The sequence below is a fragment of the Grammomys surdaster genome, unplaced genomic scaffold (assembly GCF_004785775.1).
Source record: "Grammomys surdaster isolate TR1022 unplaced genomic scaffold, NIH_TR_1.0 193, whole genome shotgun sequence".
In the NCBI taxonomy this organism is placed as follows: Eukaryota; Metazoa; Chordata; class Mammalia; order Rodentia; family Muridae; genus Grammomys; species Grammomys surdaster.
Window position 1 is genome coordinate 4,641,004 of NW_021604638.1, and position 18,280 is coordinate 4,659,283.

The 18,280-nt window shown below is 46.1% G+C and overlaps 1 long non-coding RNA gene across 1 annotated transcript; it reads right to left on the bottom strand.

The window, feature by feature from the left end:
- Nucleotides 1-5,869: 5,869 nt before the first annotated feature.
- LOC114623035 lies at nt 5,870-14,271 on the bottom strand. Its single transcript, XR_003711708.1, has 3 exons — nt 13,998-14,271; nt 7,314-7,381; nt 5,870-6,374 (listed from the first exon to the last, which is right to left on the bottom strand). It is a non-coding gene; the product is annotated as an uncharacterized LOC114623035 (long non-coding RNA).
- Nucleotides 14,272-18,280: the final 4,009 nt, after the last annotated feature.

The window sequence follows — 18,280 nt, forward strand, 5'->3', positions numbered from 1 at the left end:
GAGGTGGAAGCAGAGGATCAGAAGTTTAAGGGCATTATCTCTGGATACATATAAACTTTATCCCTGGATACATATGTGGATCATCCTGGGCTACATAAAACTTTATCTAAACAACAACAACCCAACAGCAATGTCATATTAGTTGGGTATGGTAGCACATACCCATAATGGCAGCACTCAGGGAGGTAAGAACAGCAGAATTAGGAGTTCAAGGCCTGCTTCCGCTATACAGTTTTGTTGTTGTCGTTGTTGCTTTTGTAAGTGTGTGTGTGTGTGTGTGTGTGTGTGTGTGAGAGAGAGAGAGAGAGAGAGAGAGAGAGAGAGAGAGAGAGACAGAGATGACTATAGATATGCCCTAAGGCTAGAGACATTGGATCCACCAGAGCTAGAATTACAAGTGGCTGTGAGCCACCCATCATGGGTTCTGGGACCCAAACTCAAGTCCTCAGCAAGAGCAGCAGATGCTCTTACCTGCTGAGACACCTCTCTAGCACTCTTACAGAGAATATGAAGCCGTCCTGGACCACATGAGATTCTGTCTCAATAAACAAACAACGTAAAACCCATAGGAAGCACACACTTGTTTGACCTGAATTTCCAGACTCAAACACGGCAACACAAAGATTATTATTGCAAGCACCACTTCACCACACACTAAGACCCCTGAAACAAACAACACAGACAGTGGCTTCACCACACACTAAGATCCCTGAAATGGACAACATAGACAGTGGCTTCACCTTTTGATGTACCTCCTCCTTGTGACCCGATAGTCTTGCTCTTTCTTGTTCCTGCTGTAGGTTGTGGGCAACTCAAATTCTGCAAACTGTGAGTTCAGCCTTTCTCCAGTGATCCAGGCTTTGCCATCACCATGGCTGCATAACTTCCTTATCTTGTACACCCCTTAAATTCACACTCAGATGAAACCCTTCCTTCCTTCAGATACAGTGTACAAATGCAACATGTTCCCCTGAGTGATTTTTTTTTTTAGCATACACTGAAATGGTTGATGAACTAATGGTTAATAATAGCAGGACCTTATGATCTATTAATTTTGCTAGTTATATGCCCAAACGAATGGAAAGCTGAGACTCAAACAGATACTTATAGCTGGGAGTGGTGGGACACGCCTTTAATCCCAGCACTTGGGAGGCAGAGGCAGGTGGATCTCTGAGTTTGAGGCCAGCCTGTACAAAGAGAGTTCCAAGACAGCCAGGACTAGACAGAGAAGCCTTGTCTCGAAAAACCGAAAACCAAACAAAAACCGCAGTCTTTTGTACTCCGATGTTTACTGTAACACCATGTGTAAGATTCCAAACATGGAGGACTAGACTACTTATCCATCATTAGATGGACGGGTAAACCACATGTGACATATACCCGCAATGGAAAAGAATCCAGATCCCTGCTATAGAATGTATGAGCCTAAGGTTGTCACACCAAATAGAATAATACAGGAATTTATTGCTGGTATTTTAAGATAGGGTGTTACAGCATTAAAAAAAAAAAAAGATTTTAAAAACAGATAATTGGTAACCCCAGCCTGCCTTAGTCAGGATTACTACTCCTATGATGAAACACCGTGACTCAAGCAACTTGGGGGAAAGGGTTTGTTTGGCTTACACTTGCTCAGCACTGTTGACCATGACTCTGAAGTCAGTTAGCAGCTAGGCCTGTGTAGAAAGAGTCTCTCTCTCTCTCTCTCTCTCTCTCTCTCTCTCTCTCTCTCTCTCTCTCTCTGTCTCTCTCTCTCTCTCATCACAAAACAAAATAATAATAATACTACTATCAAAATATAAATATTGTAAATCAGTTTTAATTATATATTTGTCTCCTGTTCAGATGTATCCAGAGAGAAGCTAGGAAAACTCTGTTAGCAAGGAGTTGAACTGTCTCCTTCACCTCATTCTTTGAAATAACCTGAAATAACCAGATAAACCAGAGATGACAGGTGCCATCTGATTCCAGGATGGGGCTGGGAAACTCCCCAGTGGTTAAAAGCATTTGTTGCTCTCTCAGAGGATCCTAGGTTATGTCCCAACACCGACATCAGGTCGTTCATAACCGCCTGCAACTACCTCCATTAACGCTTCCATACTTCAAGGACAAAGCACATGTGCAAATACACCCACACAGAGACACACTCCTATAAACATTTAAAAGAAGAAAAGGAAAACAACCTTCTACGAACGGGTGAGCATTCTGAAATCAGCATCCAGCCTCCTGAGCCCCACCCAGTCTGTGTTGCCATTTGGACAGTGCAGGAGTCCACTCTAGAAAGCTGACCTTGATCATGAATGAGAAGCTCACACAGGTCAATCCTGCAGCCCAGGGCAGAGCCCAGCTGTTTCCTGGTCAGCACGTCCAGCTTTGCTCTAGGATACATGAAGCTCTGCAGTAAGGCTGGCTCCAGCCCAGAGTCCTGACATGGACTAGTTTTAACTAGAAACTCATTATCTGGTGTCCATCTTCTGTTCCTAACAGAGGCCCATCTCTGTGTGCACTCCTGCTTGTTGATCTCTCTGCTAAGTTAGGAATCACCACATTGTCGTATTGTCACAACCATCCTATCAGAAGGTCAGAAACAAATTGAGTGAGCTGCCGCTTGCCATAATCCCGGCACTTGGGAGGGGTGTGTGTGTGTGTGTCTGTGTGTGTGTGTGTATTATTAAGGGTCTCACTATATACCCTTGTTTAACTTCATACTCACAATGTAGACCAGGCTAGCCCGAAACTCAGAGACCCACCTGCCACAGCCTCCCTAGCACTAGGTTTAAAGGTGTGGGCCACTCACATTCAGCCTAAATTTTTTTAAGTGAGCAGCATCTTGCTTTTTTTTTTTTTTTTGCTATCTCGAATCCCTACTGGCCCTCTCTTCTTCCACCATGGCATGAGAAAGCAGGGAGACCCTCACCTCACTGGGTGTCATTCTATGTCTTTGAACCTCCCAGTCCCAGATCTATGAGCCCAATAAATTTATTTTGATTCTTTTTTTGTTTGTTTGTTTGTTTGGTTGGTTGGTTGGTTGGTTTTTCGAGACAGGGTTTCTCTGTGTAGCCCTGGCTGTCCTGGAACTCACTCTGTAGACCAGGCTAGCCTCGAACTCATGAACTCAGAAACCAGCCTTTGCCTCCCAAATGCTGGGATTAAAGGCGTGCGCCACCACCACCCGGCTATTTGTTTTGATTCTTTATAAGTCACCTAGTTTCTGATAGGATCATAACACCCCAAGTGGGCCTGGCATAATCACAGGCTCCCAGTGAATGCCTCCACAGCTCCAGGGGAAACAGAGTCAGAGATCCATGGATACAGAGGTTAAGGTGGGAAAAGGGGCCAGACATGGAGACAACCAGAGAAGTCTAGAGCTGGGAATGGAGGTGAGGCAGCTTCCCCCCAACATCTGATAGACATCAGCCCCAGGCCTTGAACACAGCCCAGTGAGGCCCACTCTGACCTCTAGAAAACCCTAAGTTTCGGTCAATTCCTTTTCTTCTTTCTCATTCTTCCTTCCTCTGCTCCACTACAGACCAGAGTCTGGGGGACACAGGCACAAATATCCAGGTTCTCATGTTGCAGGGGAGAGAGCTACACTAGAGGCGTGCGGTTAGTGACAGAAACAGAAATGGCTTATGAAGAAAGGGGAAGTGCTGCGGGAGAGGCAGACACTCAAAAGCACTGGAGCCTGAGTCACATGACCTTCAGAAGATCATTTTTACAGCAGCTACCTTCCCCCACGGTTAGACAGAGCAGACTTACTCTGTTTGTTACAAAGAGCCCAATCGGAGAAGGGTTTTAGTCTTTGTCAAATGGCTTGCACTACCATCTGTTAATCTTGAAGCCATTCTTTCCATATTCCTACATTACGGCCATTACACACACACACACACTTTTCTTCCCTCCCCTTCCCCCCACCCTACTCCTGTTCTTTCATTTTCGGGATAAGCCCTAGAGCACTGAACCTGGAAATGCATACTCTACGACTGAACTATACTCCTACCCAGAACACTCTAACAGTGTAGACAGCTAATGCATCTGGTGATTTTTGTCCTCAGAGCTCTGTGGTCTACTGATCCCCCCACTTTGCATAAGGAATGGGCTGGGTTGCAGTTGAGAACTCTCTCTCTCAAGGGCCCAGTGTTAGGAAATGGCCAAACTCTTCCCCTGTGCCTCTTGGTTACTCACTGATGTTCTACTTGCCCCCCCCTTCTTTACCCACTGTCCTTCTGCTTGCCACCCCACTTCCTGAAGCAATACCCAGTGGTGCACACCATTTACTCTCATGCCTTTGTATACTGAGAGATTCTCTCCTATTCTCTGATATATCCAAGAATTCATTTTTAATTAATGTGTCATGTGTGTCCTTCTGTGTATATGCGTACATGTGTGCTGGAACCCTGAGACCACAGGAGGGCACCACATCCCCTGGAGTTGAAATTACAGGCTGTTATGATTGGAACTTATGAGGATATCTGCACAAATTAAGATTCATAATGTTCTCACATATATATATCCAAGAAGATGAAGAAATTCTTTGCATATTACAATATGAAATGTATTACTGGGATAGCACACAATCCCACAGGAAAAACAATTGTAGAAAGAGCCAGTTGTATCTTAAAGAGATGCTTATTAAACAAAAAGGAAGAGTAAAATCCCCCAGGGCCAGACTAAATAATGCCTTGTTAACTCTAAATTTACTTAATGTTGGTGAAGAAGGAACAACAGCAGCAGAGAGACTCTGGGTTATCAAAAACAAACTGCCGGATGGTGGTGGCACACACGCCTTTAATCTCAGCACTTGGGAGGCAGAGGCAGGCGCATTTCTGAGTTCGAGGCCAGCCTGGTCTACAGAGTGAGTTCCAGGACAGTCAGGACTACACAGAAAAACCCTGTCTCAAAAAAAAACAAAAAACAAAAAAACAAAAAAACCAACCAAACAAACAAACACCCTGAGGAATTAAGCCAACCAATATACTGTAAGGATGCATTGATGTTAGGATGCATGCAGTAGTTTTAGGATAGGGAGGTGGTTATACTTATATATCTCCAAGGAATAAAAAACTATGGCTCCCAATAAAATTTATAAGGATTAGATCTGATCTGACCAGGGAAAACCTCTTATCAGCTGAGACATGGATGTCTTCACAAAGCAAATAGCCCAAATGATTCACTCTCATAGGCTATGTCAGCCACTGATCTCTCCAAAATATGCACGCACATCAACTTCAAAAGGTCAAGCCCAACTGGTGATCACACAGAGACTTGACAGACAACACAGACACTGACCAGACAGCACAGGGACTGGACAGAAAAAAATACAGCCAGCTTTCCTGGGATTTGGCCAATATCTTGATTTTCATAGGGTACCCAGAAGATATCTTTGTCTCCAGACAAGTAATTTTAAGACATGACCTCCCAATTCCCAAAAGATGGGATGGATGTTTTTGGTCGTTTGATGTGTTATGGTTGTTATCGTCTAGAGTGGTTGGTTGTTATTGGTTATGATCAGAGAGGAAACAAAATAAAGTTTAAATCAGGCATCTCTCTCCTCTATCTAATAATGGGGGGGAGGAGGGGGAAAGGGAATAATAATAACAAATGAATAAATATAACAAATAAAAATACTAGTCTTAAAGATTTTACTTTGGCATAGATTAACATATCTTGATAGAAACGTAAGGTTGTTTTGTTTGACTATTATTTACATATTGTATATAAGCAGCTTTTTTTTTTTTTCTGTTTTTTTCGAGACAGGGTTTCTCTGTGTAGCCCTGGCTGTCCTGAAACTCACTCTGTAGACCAGGCTGGCCTCGAACTCAGAAATCTGCCTGCCTCTGCCTCCCAAGTGCTGGGATTAAAGGCGTGCGCCACCACCTCCCGGCTATATGCAGTTTATTTAAACTGTGACGTAAAGTTCTAATTTCATGGTTCTCATAATTATATCTATTATCTGTAAATTGTTAATATTAGAGAAAAAGACATTTTAAAAAAAAGCAGAAAGGGGGATATGAAGTAGAAATTTCTGGTTTCTTTAACGACTCAGTTGTGTCACGTGATGCTTTTCTGGAAGCCGTCTTTTGAGAGAGCATGTGATGTTTTGCTGAAAACAGACACTTGAGAGGACACGCGGTGCTTCGAAAGACTATAAATGGAACCCAGAGACAGTGAAAGGACGCTCCTGCATCCCTGTGTCATGCAACGCTTTGCTGGTCTTCAGTCTGAAGACAGAAATGCACCAAGAACTTCTCGAGGTATGTATGGTGATTCTGTCCACTTCCGCTGACTCCTGTCCATTCCACAGAGCCTTGCTGTTTCCGCTGGATCATGCTGTCACTGCTGATTCGTGTTTGGTATTGAACTGGACTGCTGGTATCCTGACAACGAAGACTGGAGTCGTCCCAAGGATCTACTTCTAAACAGGTCCCAACCCCCTTTCCTATTAACCTTTTTCCTCACCTCTGGTCGGCGGATTAGAAGGGAGGTTGAAACATTTAAAAACTCTAAATAAAGTATGTTTTGAAAAAGATCTAAGCTTACAGGAACTGAACTCTGGTCCTCTGGAAGAGCAGCAAGTGCTCCTAACCACTGAGCCATCTCTTCAGCCCCTGAGACAGTCAATATCCACTGGGTTGCACAAGATGACACCCAGTGAAATGAGCAGATGCAGGAATTATATAACTCATAAGGCTCAGTTTCAGGAATACAGTGAGACCTGAATGTTACGGCCCTCACTCCAGCTTGTTCCCCGGTAGCTGACATTTCCCCACTGCTTTGGCTCTGACCACGGCTCGGGCTATCTAAAAACACCGGCCCTGGCACCCACGAGATGCCAGCATGGTGGCTGGCTCTGCACAAAGCTCAGCTGAGCCCCTGACAATATTCGCCATGCCGGCGGCACCCGGTAGAATGAAGACTTTTTTTGGCAGGGGGCGGGGGGGAGTGTCTGGTTTTTCGACACAGGGTTTCTCTGTGTAGCCCTGGCTGTCCTGGAACTCACTCTGTAGACCAGGCTGGACTCAAACTCAGAAATCTACCTGCCTCTGCCTCCCAAGTGCTGGGATTAAAGGCGTGTGCCACCACCGCCCAGCAGAATGCAGACCCTTAATGCTTAAAGATTATCCTATGGATTTATACAATTGGAAATGCTCAATACACAAGATGCCCAACCAGTCAGAATTGTTACCCAGTATCTAACCTTTTGATAGAAACTGCTACCCGGGACTGCTAGAGATCCATGGTTCTTCCCCCTTGTTGCTTCCTCTCTCCTTCCCCCCCTCCCCTTCCTTTTCGTCCCAACTCCTCACTCCACCTACCTCTTCTACTGCCCAATCACCGAGCTCCACTGCAAATACAATACAACGTAGCAGGAAATATCCTACACCTGAGGAAGAACCAAAGCAAGGAAACAGATTTAAAAAGATCCACTTCGGGGCTGGGGAGATGGCTCAGTGGTTAAGACCACTGACTGCTCTTCCAGAGGTCCTGAATTCAATTCCCAGCAACCAAAAAAAAAAGAAAAAAAAAAGATCCACTTCACAGGTCCCTGCTTCTCACTCTTCCTCTCTTTATCCCTTTGTGTCCTTCCTGCACTACGGACCAACTCTCTGCCACAGCGTTGTCTTGGTGACTGCCCGCATCTCCCCCGCTGGCCCAGATTTACACACTGCAGCCTCAGCCACACAAAGACAGAGAGACTGGCAATCCTTGAGACAGATTCCATTCTCCCCGAAAAGAGAATCCAGTGCACTAGCTCCCAGCATTCGTCAGCCATCACCAGAAAAGCAGCACTATGGAGAACAAACACAAAATCTAAGGATGGCCTCTTCCGAGACAGTAGACCTGGGTCAGGCAGGAGAGGGTGGAAGAAATGTGTGAGTAGGGTTGATCATCTGATGGTGAATCCCTTAAATTTATTTTCCTCCTTGTAAGAGGGGCAGTGAGATTAGGACTGGAGATATAAGTCAGGAGCTTGCCAAATACTCATGAGGTCCCAGATCCGAACCCAGCACCATATCATCATCATCATCATCACCATTATCATCATCATCATCACCATCATCATCATGACAATAATTAAAAAGTCAAGGCAGTTCCTTCCATGGAGAAGGCCTGTCAGCGAGCTTGCTTCCCTGTGGTCATCTCTTTTCCTGGGAAACATTTCTGGATTCCCTAGCAATCCTCATGATAACAAGATTCCCAAGGGGTTCAGCAACCCGACCTTTCTTGCACTTCCCCTTTGGCTCCTGAAACACTGGCAATATCCCGACTAAAAATCGTCTTTACAATGGATGTCCATTTTCCAAATGTGGGCTGCCTACCTCATTTAAATTGCTTTCTGTTCTACCTTCCTCCGAGCCCACAGGCATCTCTTGCAGGCCAGGATCTTCTGCTCCTTGCCAGCCTTGTATGTCTGGCTCAAATTAAACTTGTGACTACCTAATGGCTTCACAGAACTTCCCAGGAACTGCTGTCTGGCCATCTCCCCGCTGCAGACAGCAATAACAGATGTCAGCGTCCACACCAGTTCCTGGTAAATATTCTCTAATTCCTCCCGGCCCTTCCCATGAGGCTGCAGGAACCACTGGGAATCTTAAGTCTCTCATACAAATATTTGATCTCCCAGGCATTGCATCTGCGGGCCTTCCATTGTCAGCACTGAGTCAGCAGAGTGTCCAGAATAGATCAAAGACAACCCCACAGTCTGCCACGGGAGACCTCCTGAGTTGCTCTGACTCAACTAACCGACATGTTCGGCTTGGCATGGACAACCAGGATGCTATGAATCTTTGTTCCTAGGACAGGAAAGGTGGCTGCCCAGATGCTTCTGTATTTAATTTTTTATAAGAACACAAAAGATCTGCTAGGATCATAGCCTAAGACGTCAAGCATAGGGAAACCCTCGGGAGCACTTGAAAGCAGTTAGCGAGGTGTGATCGTGTTTTTCCGAATCAGCTGGGAGAGACTCCGAGTCTGAGCTCATGGGTGAATAACCAGGATGGCAGAGACATAAGAGTCACATCTGGGCTTAGAATGTAGGCTGGTGACTCACAGCCTAAAGGGTTCATCTCTACACTGGGCTGGGAAGTTGTTGGTTTTTTGCTTGCTTGCTTGCTTGCTTGCTGCTGCTGCTGCTGCTGCTGCCGCTCTCTATTTCTTCTGCTTTTCCTCCTCTTCCTATCCCTCTTCCTCCTCATCCATCACTACCACCATCATCCATAAGTCCAGACAGTGAATATCTCAGTCAGAGGGACCACACAGCCCCACAGTGTGAGTCATGGTAAATACTATATATCAGTGGCTGAGGCTCTGTTCAAATACAATTTTGATAACAAAACAGGCAGTAAAAGACATCTAGTCCTAATCCCAGCATTCAGGAGATAGAGGCAGGAGGATCTCTGTGAGTTCCAGGCCAGTATGGTATATGTAGTAAGTTTCAGACCAGCCAGGGCTATACAGTGAAGCCCTGGAGGAAGTTGGGAGTAGAGGACAGACAGACAGATGGAAGGAGTGGAAGAGAGGGAGAGAGACAGTCAGAGACAGATCCTGTTCAGTACCACAAAGCTATAAAAGCAGGGAACAAGGGTATACAAATAGGAGACCCAGGCACCAGGCCTGGGGCTGTGTGTTAGGTTCTCAGAAATGACAGTTTGCTGAACGCTGCTGTTAGGGACCTGGGCAACCAGCATCTGTAAGAGAGCAGGGAGGTTCCAGGAAGGCCCAGAGAGGAGAGGACAGGGCTGGGGATGGAGAGCCATTGGTGTAGTTCCAGGAGAGCCAGAGGATGCTAGTAGGGGCTTGAACTGGACAGTCAGCCTGCTTAGCCAACAAGCTATGAAGACATAAATGAAAACAGGGTCCTCTCCTCCCCAAGTTACTTCTTCTGGTCAAGGTGTCTATTGCAGGAACAGGAAAGCAAACCAGGACGCCCTTCCCGTGTCTTCTTGTTCCCTAAAAAGAAAAGGGAGTTTATAAACCAAAACAAAAACCACAGAACTGCTCCAGAACGGTGTCATAGTTCACTTTAGGTCACTGTCTTGATACTGGGTGATACTGCGGTGACGGATAATGGTACATCACTTGTGAATGTCTAAAGCTAAGAAGATGGAAAAGAAATTCTACAAGACATCTCCAACTTCCATGTTCTCCTGGCTTCCACGTTTTACTACGCCACTCTCACCCGTCAAATGATCGGGTATTCGGGGGTGTGTCTCCTGACATCAGCCCCATTCCCACGCTGGCAAGTCAGAAGGCTAAATGCATGAAGACAAATTCAATTAAGGTTCAGGCTTTAGTGACCAACAGCTATTTTTCTTGAGACACTGAATCCAAACATCTTTGGTGTGGAATGTGCCAGGCATTGCTGGGCCAAGTCAGGGCAGGGCTTGAAGTCTCAGGACAAGGAGAGAGCTCCTTGATTAATCTTTTATTCAGGCCCAGGCCCAGTGGCATTGTTGATTATTTTTTTATTTGGGCATAGGCATTGTTTTAAGGGGTAATTGCAGACAATCCATAAGCAGGCATGCCTGGACAGCTTCTAAGGACAAGATGAAAAGTTTAGACCAAACTCTGGATCCCAAAGAGATCCTCCCATTGATATGGTAACCATCTCCTGTGTGCCAGCGGGCCTTGAAGAGACACTTACTGGAAACAAGGGTGAAGCCCATGCTAGAGTAAAGCTAGCTGAGTGGTCCCCAACTGTAGCCCCTATCTTGACTGGAGCTGGAGGAACTTTGGCCCATCCATTGCTTTGAAGGGATGGTTCAAGCAGAGTGTGGTGGCTCACACTTATAATCCAGCCATTGAGGGGACCTGAGACAAGAGGATTGCCAAAAGTTCCAGACCAGCCTGGGCGTTTTGTATTAAGACCTTACCTCAGGAGAAAAAAAAAAAATGAGACTGGAGAAACAATTTAGCTGAAAAGAGTGTGTACTTACTGTTCTTGCAAAGGAGCTAGGTTCCACTCCCAGCTCCCAGCACCCAGCACCCAGCACCCACAGCACTGCTTGTAACTCCAGCTCCAGGTGACCTATTTAGGCACATGCACATATACAGAAATACAGATATATATATAAATAACAAGAAGAAGGAAGAAAAGGAAGAGGCAGAGGAGGAGGGGAGAAGAAGAAGGAAGAAGAGGAGAAAGAGGAGGAGGAAGAGGAGGAAAAAGAGGAGGAGGAGGAGGAAGAAGAGGAGGAAGAGGAGAACAAGAAATAAAGGTCTACTATGAATGATTTTATCTGGTATCAATTGGCACGTCAGCCTGATGCTCTTAACGCACACAGCACAAATATTTGGGCGTTATCATTCGACAAAAAGGCAACCCTTGCACAGGAAACAAATAGAACCACCTGCCTATAAATCAAAGTGACTAAAATCAAGTACTGGTCACCTGCCTGCGACTACATTCCCAGAGTTAATAATGAATTCACAGTGTGTGTGTGTGCATGTGTGTGCAACTTTGGTGCCGGGTATTGAACCTGGGGCCTCTTGCATGCTAAGCAAGCACTCTGCCACTGAGCTATATATCCCATCCCTCAATAATTAATGCAGAGAGTTCATATATAGCTTTAACATGTACCAGGCATCATACTAGGTACAGAGGATAAATACTAAAGTGAATGTGTTTGGCAAGGAGTTTATATTTCTAGGGATGGAGAATCAATAAATCATTTTGTAAATAATAGTAAATTGGATTTTGTGGATTGCCAAAATAGATACAAAATTAGGTTCTAAAAGAGAGGCACACACCTTTGTCCCAGCACTCTGGAGACAGAGCCAGGTGGAGCTCTGAGTTTGGAGCCAGCCTGGTCTACATAATGAGACCTTGTCTCTAAGAAGGGAGCTGAGAGCCAAACAGGCTACAGAAAGCTCTTTCTAGCTTTTTTTTTCTTTTTGTTTTTTTCCAGACAGGGTTTCTCTGTGTAGCCCTGGCTGTCCTGGAACTCACTCTGTAGACCAGGCTAGCCTCGAACTCAGAAATCAGCCTGCCTCTGCCTCCCAAGTACTGGGATTAATGGCTTTTTCAAAAAAAAAAATTGTAAAATAGAGTCTCAATTCCTTTTACTTTAAAAAAATATATTTTTAGATCCATTTTTTAAAAAATGGTGTGTGTGTGTGTGTGTGTGTGTGTGTGTGGTGTGTGCCTGGGTGTCTGTGCACAAGTACTTTGTGAGTCCAGAACAGAGTGTGTGGGGTTCTCTGGAGCTGGAGTCACAGGTGGCTGTGAGATTAAACCTTCATCTAATACACTTGAGGAAGGACTAGACAGATGGTCCATAGTTAAGAGAAATGGCTGTTCTTCCCAATAACCCAAGTTTGATTCCCGGTACACACATGGCAGCTTCAGGGGATCCAACACCCTCTTCTGCCCTCCACAGGTACCAAGAACTGTATTAAAACACCCACACCCTTAGTTTTGTTTTGTTTTTGGTTTGGTTTGGTTTAAAGATAATCCAGGGGCTAGGGGTGAGGCTCTGTTGATAGAATGCTTGCCTGGCAGGTGAGAAGCCCGGGGGTTCCATTCTGAACACTTCATAAAACCTGCTGTGGTATGCAGCTTTATAAACGAAACATAGGGAAAAGTAGTAGGATCAGATGTTCAGAGTCATCCTCGGCTACATGGAGAGTTCCAAGCTAGCCTGGGTTACAGAAGACCCTGTCTCAGACAAAGAATAGCAACAAACAACAGAACAAAAAAAAAAAAAAAAAGCAAAAACAAAACAGAAAACTTAATCCAAAAGCCAAAAAGCAGTAAGACTGTCTTTACTGTAGGTCAACCAAAAACCAGTGCGGAGGGAAGACCGCCCCCCCAAGCCCCCCACCCCGTTCTGAGAGGGGCTGGTTTTTAACTGTGACTTTTTTCCTTTAATATTCAAATATGTGATTGCATGCCTTTAAGTAGGATGTGTATATTAAATAATAGTCCCAAGGACTATGGTTCCTTTGGGATTTGCCAATTCCTTTAAAAACACAAACATGTAGCCCAGACCCAAAAGGCCATGCATGGCATGTACTCACTGATAAGTGGATATTAGCCATAAAAGTACAGGATACCCACGCTACATTCTACAGACCCAAAGAAGCTAAACAAGAAGGAAGGCGCAAGAGAGGATGCTCGAATCTCACTTAGAACGGGGGATAAAATAGTCATAGGAGGCAGGTGGAGGGATGGGGAAGGGGGAGGGGGAGTGGAATGGGAGGTGGGTTTAGGATCAGGTGTTGGGAGAGACAGGAGAGAGGGCCAGAGGGCCAGGAGAATGAACGGAAATCTGCAGCTGGTAGGGGACTTGGGGTGGGGAGATTCTTGAGGATGTGACAGAGACCTGGGAAGGGGGAGGCTCCCAGGAGTCGAGGGGGGTGACCTTGAGACTCAAAGCAGTGGGGATATGAAACTGAAAAGGCCACCTCCTGTAGCCAGCCAGGCAGGAACCCTAGTGTAGGGGTAAGGACACTAACCCACCCAAAAACTTTCGACCCAAAATTTATCCTACCTACAAGAAATGCAGGGACAAAGATGGAGACAGAAACGGTGGGGGAGAGGAGAGAGAGAAGGGGGGGGGAGGGAGGAGAAAGAGAAAGAAAGGAAGAAGGAGAGGGAAGGAGAATTGAGTATTTCCTTTTGGTTTGCTGGGGAAGAGTTTCCTGAGCTATATCATCTACCTTCCTCGGTTAGGGCAGAAGTCTGATCCAGCTTGCAAACACGGTTTATTCAAGAATAGCCCAAACTAGGAAGGTCTTTGCCCCAGACCAGTAGTCTTAAACATTTAAGAGTTTTCTGGGGATTAAAGAGTGGCTTCGGGGCCTCTCTAGCAGTTAATTTTCTTTGCCTTTATTTTAAATGGCACAAAGGAAAAGAAAACAACTCACGTGCAGAGGACCAAAAAGAGAGTCACCCTTTTCCTGACACGCCCCTCCTCACCCCTCCCATTCCTCATTCACATCCTGTTACCGGTCGACCTTCTCCTTCGGGGTCTCTCACGCCACACCCACTCACCTACCTGCAGCTACAAGCGGCTTTTCAGACAGATGACGTCATCAGACCCCATTTGCTCTCTCTGGTCACTGCTTCTGGCTGCAGCCGGGCTTCCCGGTGCTGGCCTCACTTGTTGCTTAGCTACTTCTCTGAGCCACCTGAAGGTTTGTTCATTTAAATCACCTAGGCTTTCCACTTTAAAGGCGACTTCAGCTTTTCTCAGGGAAGCCTTTGAACTTTGAAGTCTGGCTTCGCTCCCGAGTGGAGGAAATGAAGCAGTACTGTAGCCATCTTCTCTTGCAATCCGTGTGCCCAAAGGACAACCGATACTGATAACGACTTCCTGTTAGCTGTGGCTTTGGCTTCTCAGGACCAACTCCTAAAATCGGAGCGCAGAATGAGTAACAAATTCTTTACAACGAGCGCTGCCCTAACGGAGGCAGAGGCTTAGCCACAGTGACAAACTGCTCAGCTCAGCCTTCCCCTCCTGGAGGAGCATGTTTTTTCCTAGCCCAGTGACTAGTGATCCTTGTCACCTGTTCACAACGACAAGACTGAAGAAACAACAGATAGCACAGAGCTCTGGAAAATCAGAGCAGGCAGGGGCGGGGTGGGGGGGGGGGGGGAGGCTGTCTATGTGTGCATCCGTGTGTCTACCCGTCTGTCAGTCTGTGTCTATGTGTGTGTGTTCACTTGTAGAGGTCAAGTCTCAGCTTGTAGGAAGATCTGACAGAGCAGAGACAAGTACTCCCAGCCCTGAGCAGCAGGCAAACCCGCCCAGGACAGATCTTTGTTTACTCCTGAGTCCACCTCTCCATGCTCCCAGTAAAACAAGCAGCTGGATTTGCGTTAGTGCTTTTAGACGTTCAAACACATTGAAGGATGTCCCACGTGGAAATCAGAACAGGGAAGAGCCCATGTTTATTTTGATATAACATTTTTTTATTAATTTCTGGGAGTTTCAGATGTGCATACAACATATTTTTATATTCCTTCCCTGACTCCTCCCAGATCCGCCCCTCCATCCCTCCCAACTTTGTACTCCTCTCTTATTTCCTAACAACCCACCAAGACCAATTTGTGCTACCATACTTATGTGTGAGACTCTCCACCAGAGTGTGGTTTGCCTACCCAACACCACATACTTAAAATAAACCGCCTCTGCCTCTGTCATAAGCCACCAACTGTCACTAGCTCTTTAGCTACAGGTGGGGGGCTCGTGAGCTCCTGACACAACTGGTTGTCAATTTTACACACAGCGTAGGGTCACCTGGGAAGAAAGACCCTCACCTGAAGAATTACCTAAATCAGATTGGCCTAGAGTCATGTCTGTAAGGCATTGTCTCGATTGCAATTGGTGAAGGACACAGCCCACTGTGGGCAGTACCATTCCCTGACCAGGTGTTCCTGTGCTCAGCGTGGGTATGTTCGAGGCAGTGAACACAGTTCCTCTGTGGCTTCTGCTCCTGCTCCTGCCCTGCACTCCCTCAGTGAAGGACTGGGACCTGGAAGTGTAGGTCAGATAAGCCCTCTCCTTCCTGGAGTCGCTGGAGTTTCCTCACGTCCACAGAAATGAAACTAGAATAGCCCCTCCCCCTCCATGCTGGAATGTTAATTGGCTTGATTTTGTGCAGGAAAACACAGCTGCTGTGACTGACTGTGTGAGCAGAGTCCTGCCTGCTCTCCCAAACAAGCCTTGGGGGAAGTGACATAGTTGTCCCAATGGTGAGTTTATGTTAACCACTATCCACTGCACAAAGAAACTTCGCTGCTGAGAGAGCTTCACTTCTCTTTGGATACAGAAATGCACATTTAAAAAGCAATACTATGGGCTGGAGAGATGGCTCAGCAGTTAAGAACACTGATTGCTCTTCCAGAGGTCCTGAGTTCAATTCCCAGCAATCATGGTGGTTCACAACCATCTGTAATGGGATCTGATGTCCTCTTCTGGTGTGTCCGAAGAGAGCAAGGGTGAATACATAAATGAATTTTGAAAAAAAAAAAGAATAAAAAAGCAATACCATATTTAGCAAAAATAATAGTAGTTAAGTTGACCCTCTGAGCCTGAGTTGCCCAATCATGGAATCTTTGCCAGATTCACAACCCCAGGCATCTGCTTTCTTCTTCGGTGTGGATCCAATCAGAAAGTGATTGGTCACACTCATGATACCCATGCAAATGTTGAGCCTAGGGACATATCAGGTCAGCAATTATTGTAGCTCACGAATAAAGCGTATTCTTAAAGGTGAATAATATAGGCCGGGTGGTGGTGGTGGCGCACGCCTTTAATCCCAGCACTTGGGAGGCAGAGGCAGGCGGATTTCTGAGTTCGAGGCCAGCCTGGTCTACAGAGTGAGTTCCAGGACAGCCAGGGCTACACAGAGAAACCCTGTCTTGAAAAACAAACAAACAAACAAACAAAGGTATCAAAAAATTTCAGGTTGGGGATATAGTTCAGTTGGTAGGATATTTGCCTAGCATGCAGGAGGCCCTGGCGTTGATCCACAGTCCTGCATAAACCCAGGCATCGTACAAATCTCAGCACTCACTAGAAGGGCAAGGCAAGAAGATTAGCTACACCGTGAGTTCAAGGCCAGCCGCAGCCATTTGGGAGCCTGTTTCAGAAACGAATGAACAACAACAACAAAGCTGAAAGGCAGTTACGTATGCTTTGATGGTTAAGACACGCATGGATAATTATAGAAATAACCTCTTGTCTTCACCTCAGGCTTTGGGGTTTGTAAAATACCTTTACCTTCATTAGATCCCCAAATCATCACAGCTACCCAAGGAAACAGTAGTTGGGGGGGTGGGAACTCAGCTTTTTCGAGTGAGGGAACCTATCCACAGAGAAGCCAGGTGATTCACTGATGCTTCAGGAAAAAGCCAAATGGAACCGAGGTCCTTCCCCATTGTCCCACGGGGTCACCGTGGCGCGAGGCTGTCGCTCACCCATGTATATGAAGACCTGGCATCCTAGCTTTTGGAAGCAGCTGGAGCCCAGCCTGGAAGACAGACAACTGGGCAGCTGCAGTAGAGGGAAGAAGAGACAACCAGAAGCCAGCCAGCCAGTTCCTAACCCTGCTCTGCCACTTAAGAGCCATGTGCTCGGGAGCAGGATGTTCGACCTCTCAGGGCTCGGATTTCCTTGCCTGTTAAATGGGTATTAATAGGACTTACCTCATAACAAAACTGAAGGTTCAAAGAGTTAATAATATAGAAAGTACTTTTCAAAACTGCGGTGGATGAATACAGTAGGGACCGCACACGGGCTAGTCAGAGGTATCAATAAAATTAAATAACGGCATAGTGAATGTTCCAAGGGAGAATGATGTGTGAGCCACCTTGTTGAGACACCTGAGAGTCAATAGTCAGGGAATCTTGGGAGTAGCAGCCCGGGAGCAGGAATGGAGAGGTTCTGACAATCAGGCCCGAGGCCAGGGCTGGCTAGAAGTGACAGTGAAGATGTCAGCGGGAAGCAGTGAACAGTTCCCACCAGCACCTGGAAACCATTGATCACCACGATTGAGTGAAACATGGGTGTGACTGGATTTGCATTTGTAGAGAAGCCCTTAGCCAGTTTTCAAAAGCTCAGTGTCCCAGGAAAGATTAGAAGGTTTCTCCTTCTTTCCTATGTCCCAAGGCCTCATCCAACTCCTAAAACCCAAATAGCTCGCTCAATCAGTGCCTGGCAGGAGAGTGCGTGGATGGATACATGGATGGACAAACAACAGATTGTCAAGGTCCCTGAGGACCAAGGTTCCGTGTGGGCTCATCAAGGGATAGACACTCAGTTCTTCTCTGTTGAAAAATGACTGTGGGAAAACCAATTGTGACAACCTGAGTGAACTGGTTTACTTACCACGGAAGAGAAGCTGGCGTTGGAATGACTAGCTGGATAGAAGCTTGACTCTCAAGGGTGCTCTGGACACCACAGCTTCTGTATGTGACAGTGAATCAGGGGTCCTGGGATGTCAGAAAACACACGTTCTCAGGACCTGTCAACACTCTTTTAAAAATACTTTTTTACGTGTGTGTGTGTGTGTGTGTGTGTATACCCATGTGTGTGTGTGTGTGTGTGTGTATACCCGTGTGTGTGTGTACCCATGTGTGTGAATGCCTCGTGTGTGTGTGTCTCTCTGTGTATGTGTGTCTGTATGTGTGTGTGTGTCTCTGTGTATGTGTGTCTGTATGTGTGTGTGTGTCTCTGTGTATGTGTGTCTGTATGTCTGTGTGTGTCTCTCTGTGTGTGTGTCTGTATGTGTGTGTGTGTCTCTGCTGTGTATGTGTGTCTGTATGTGTGTGTGT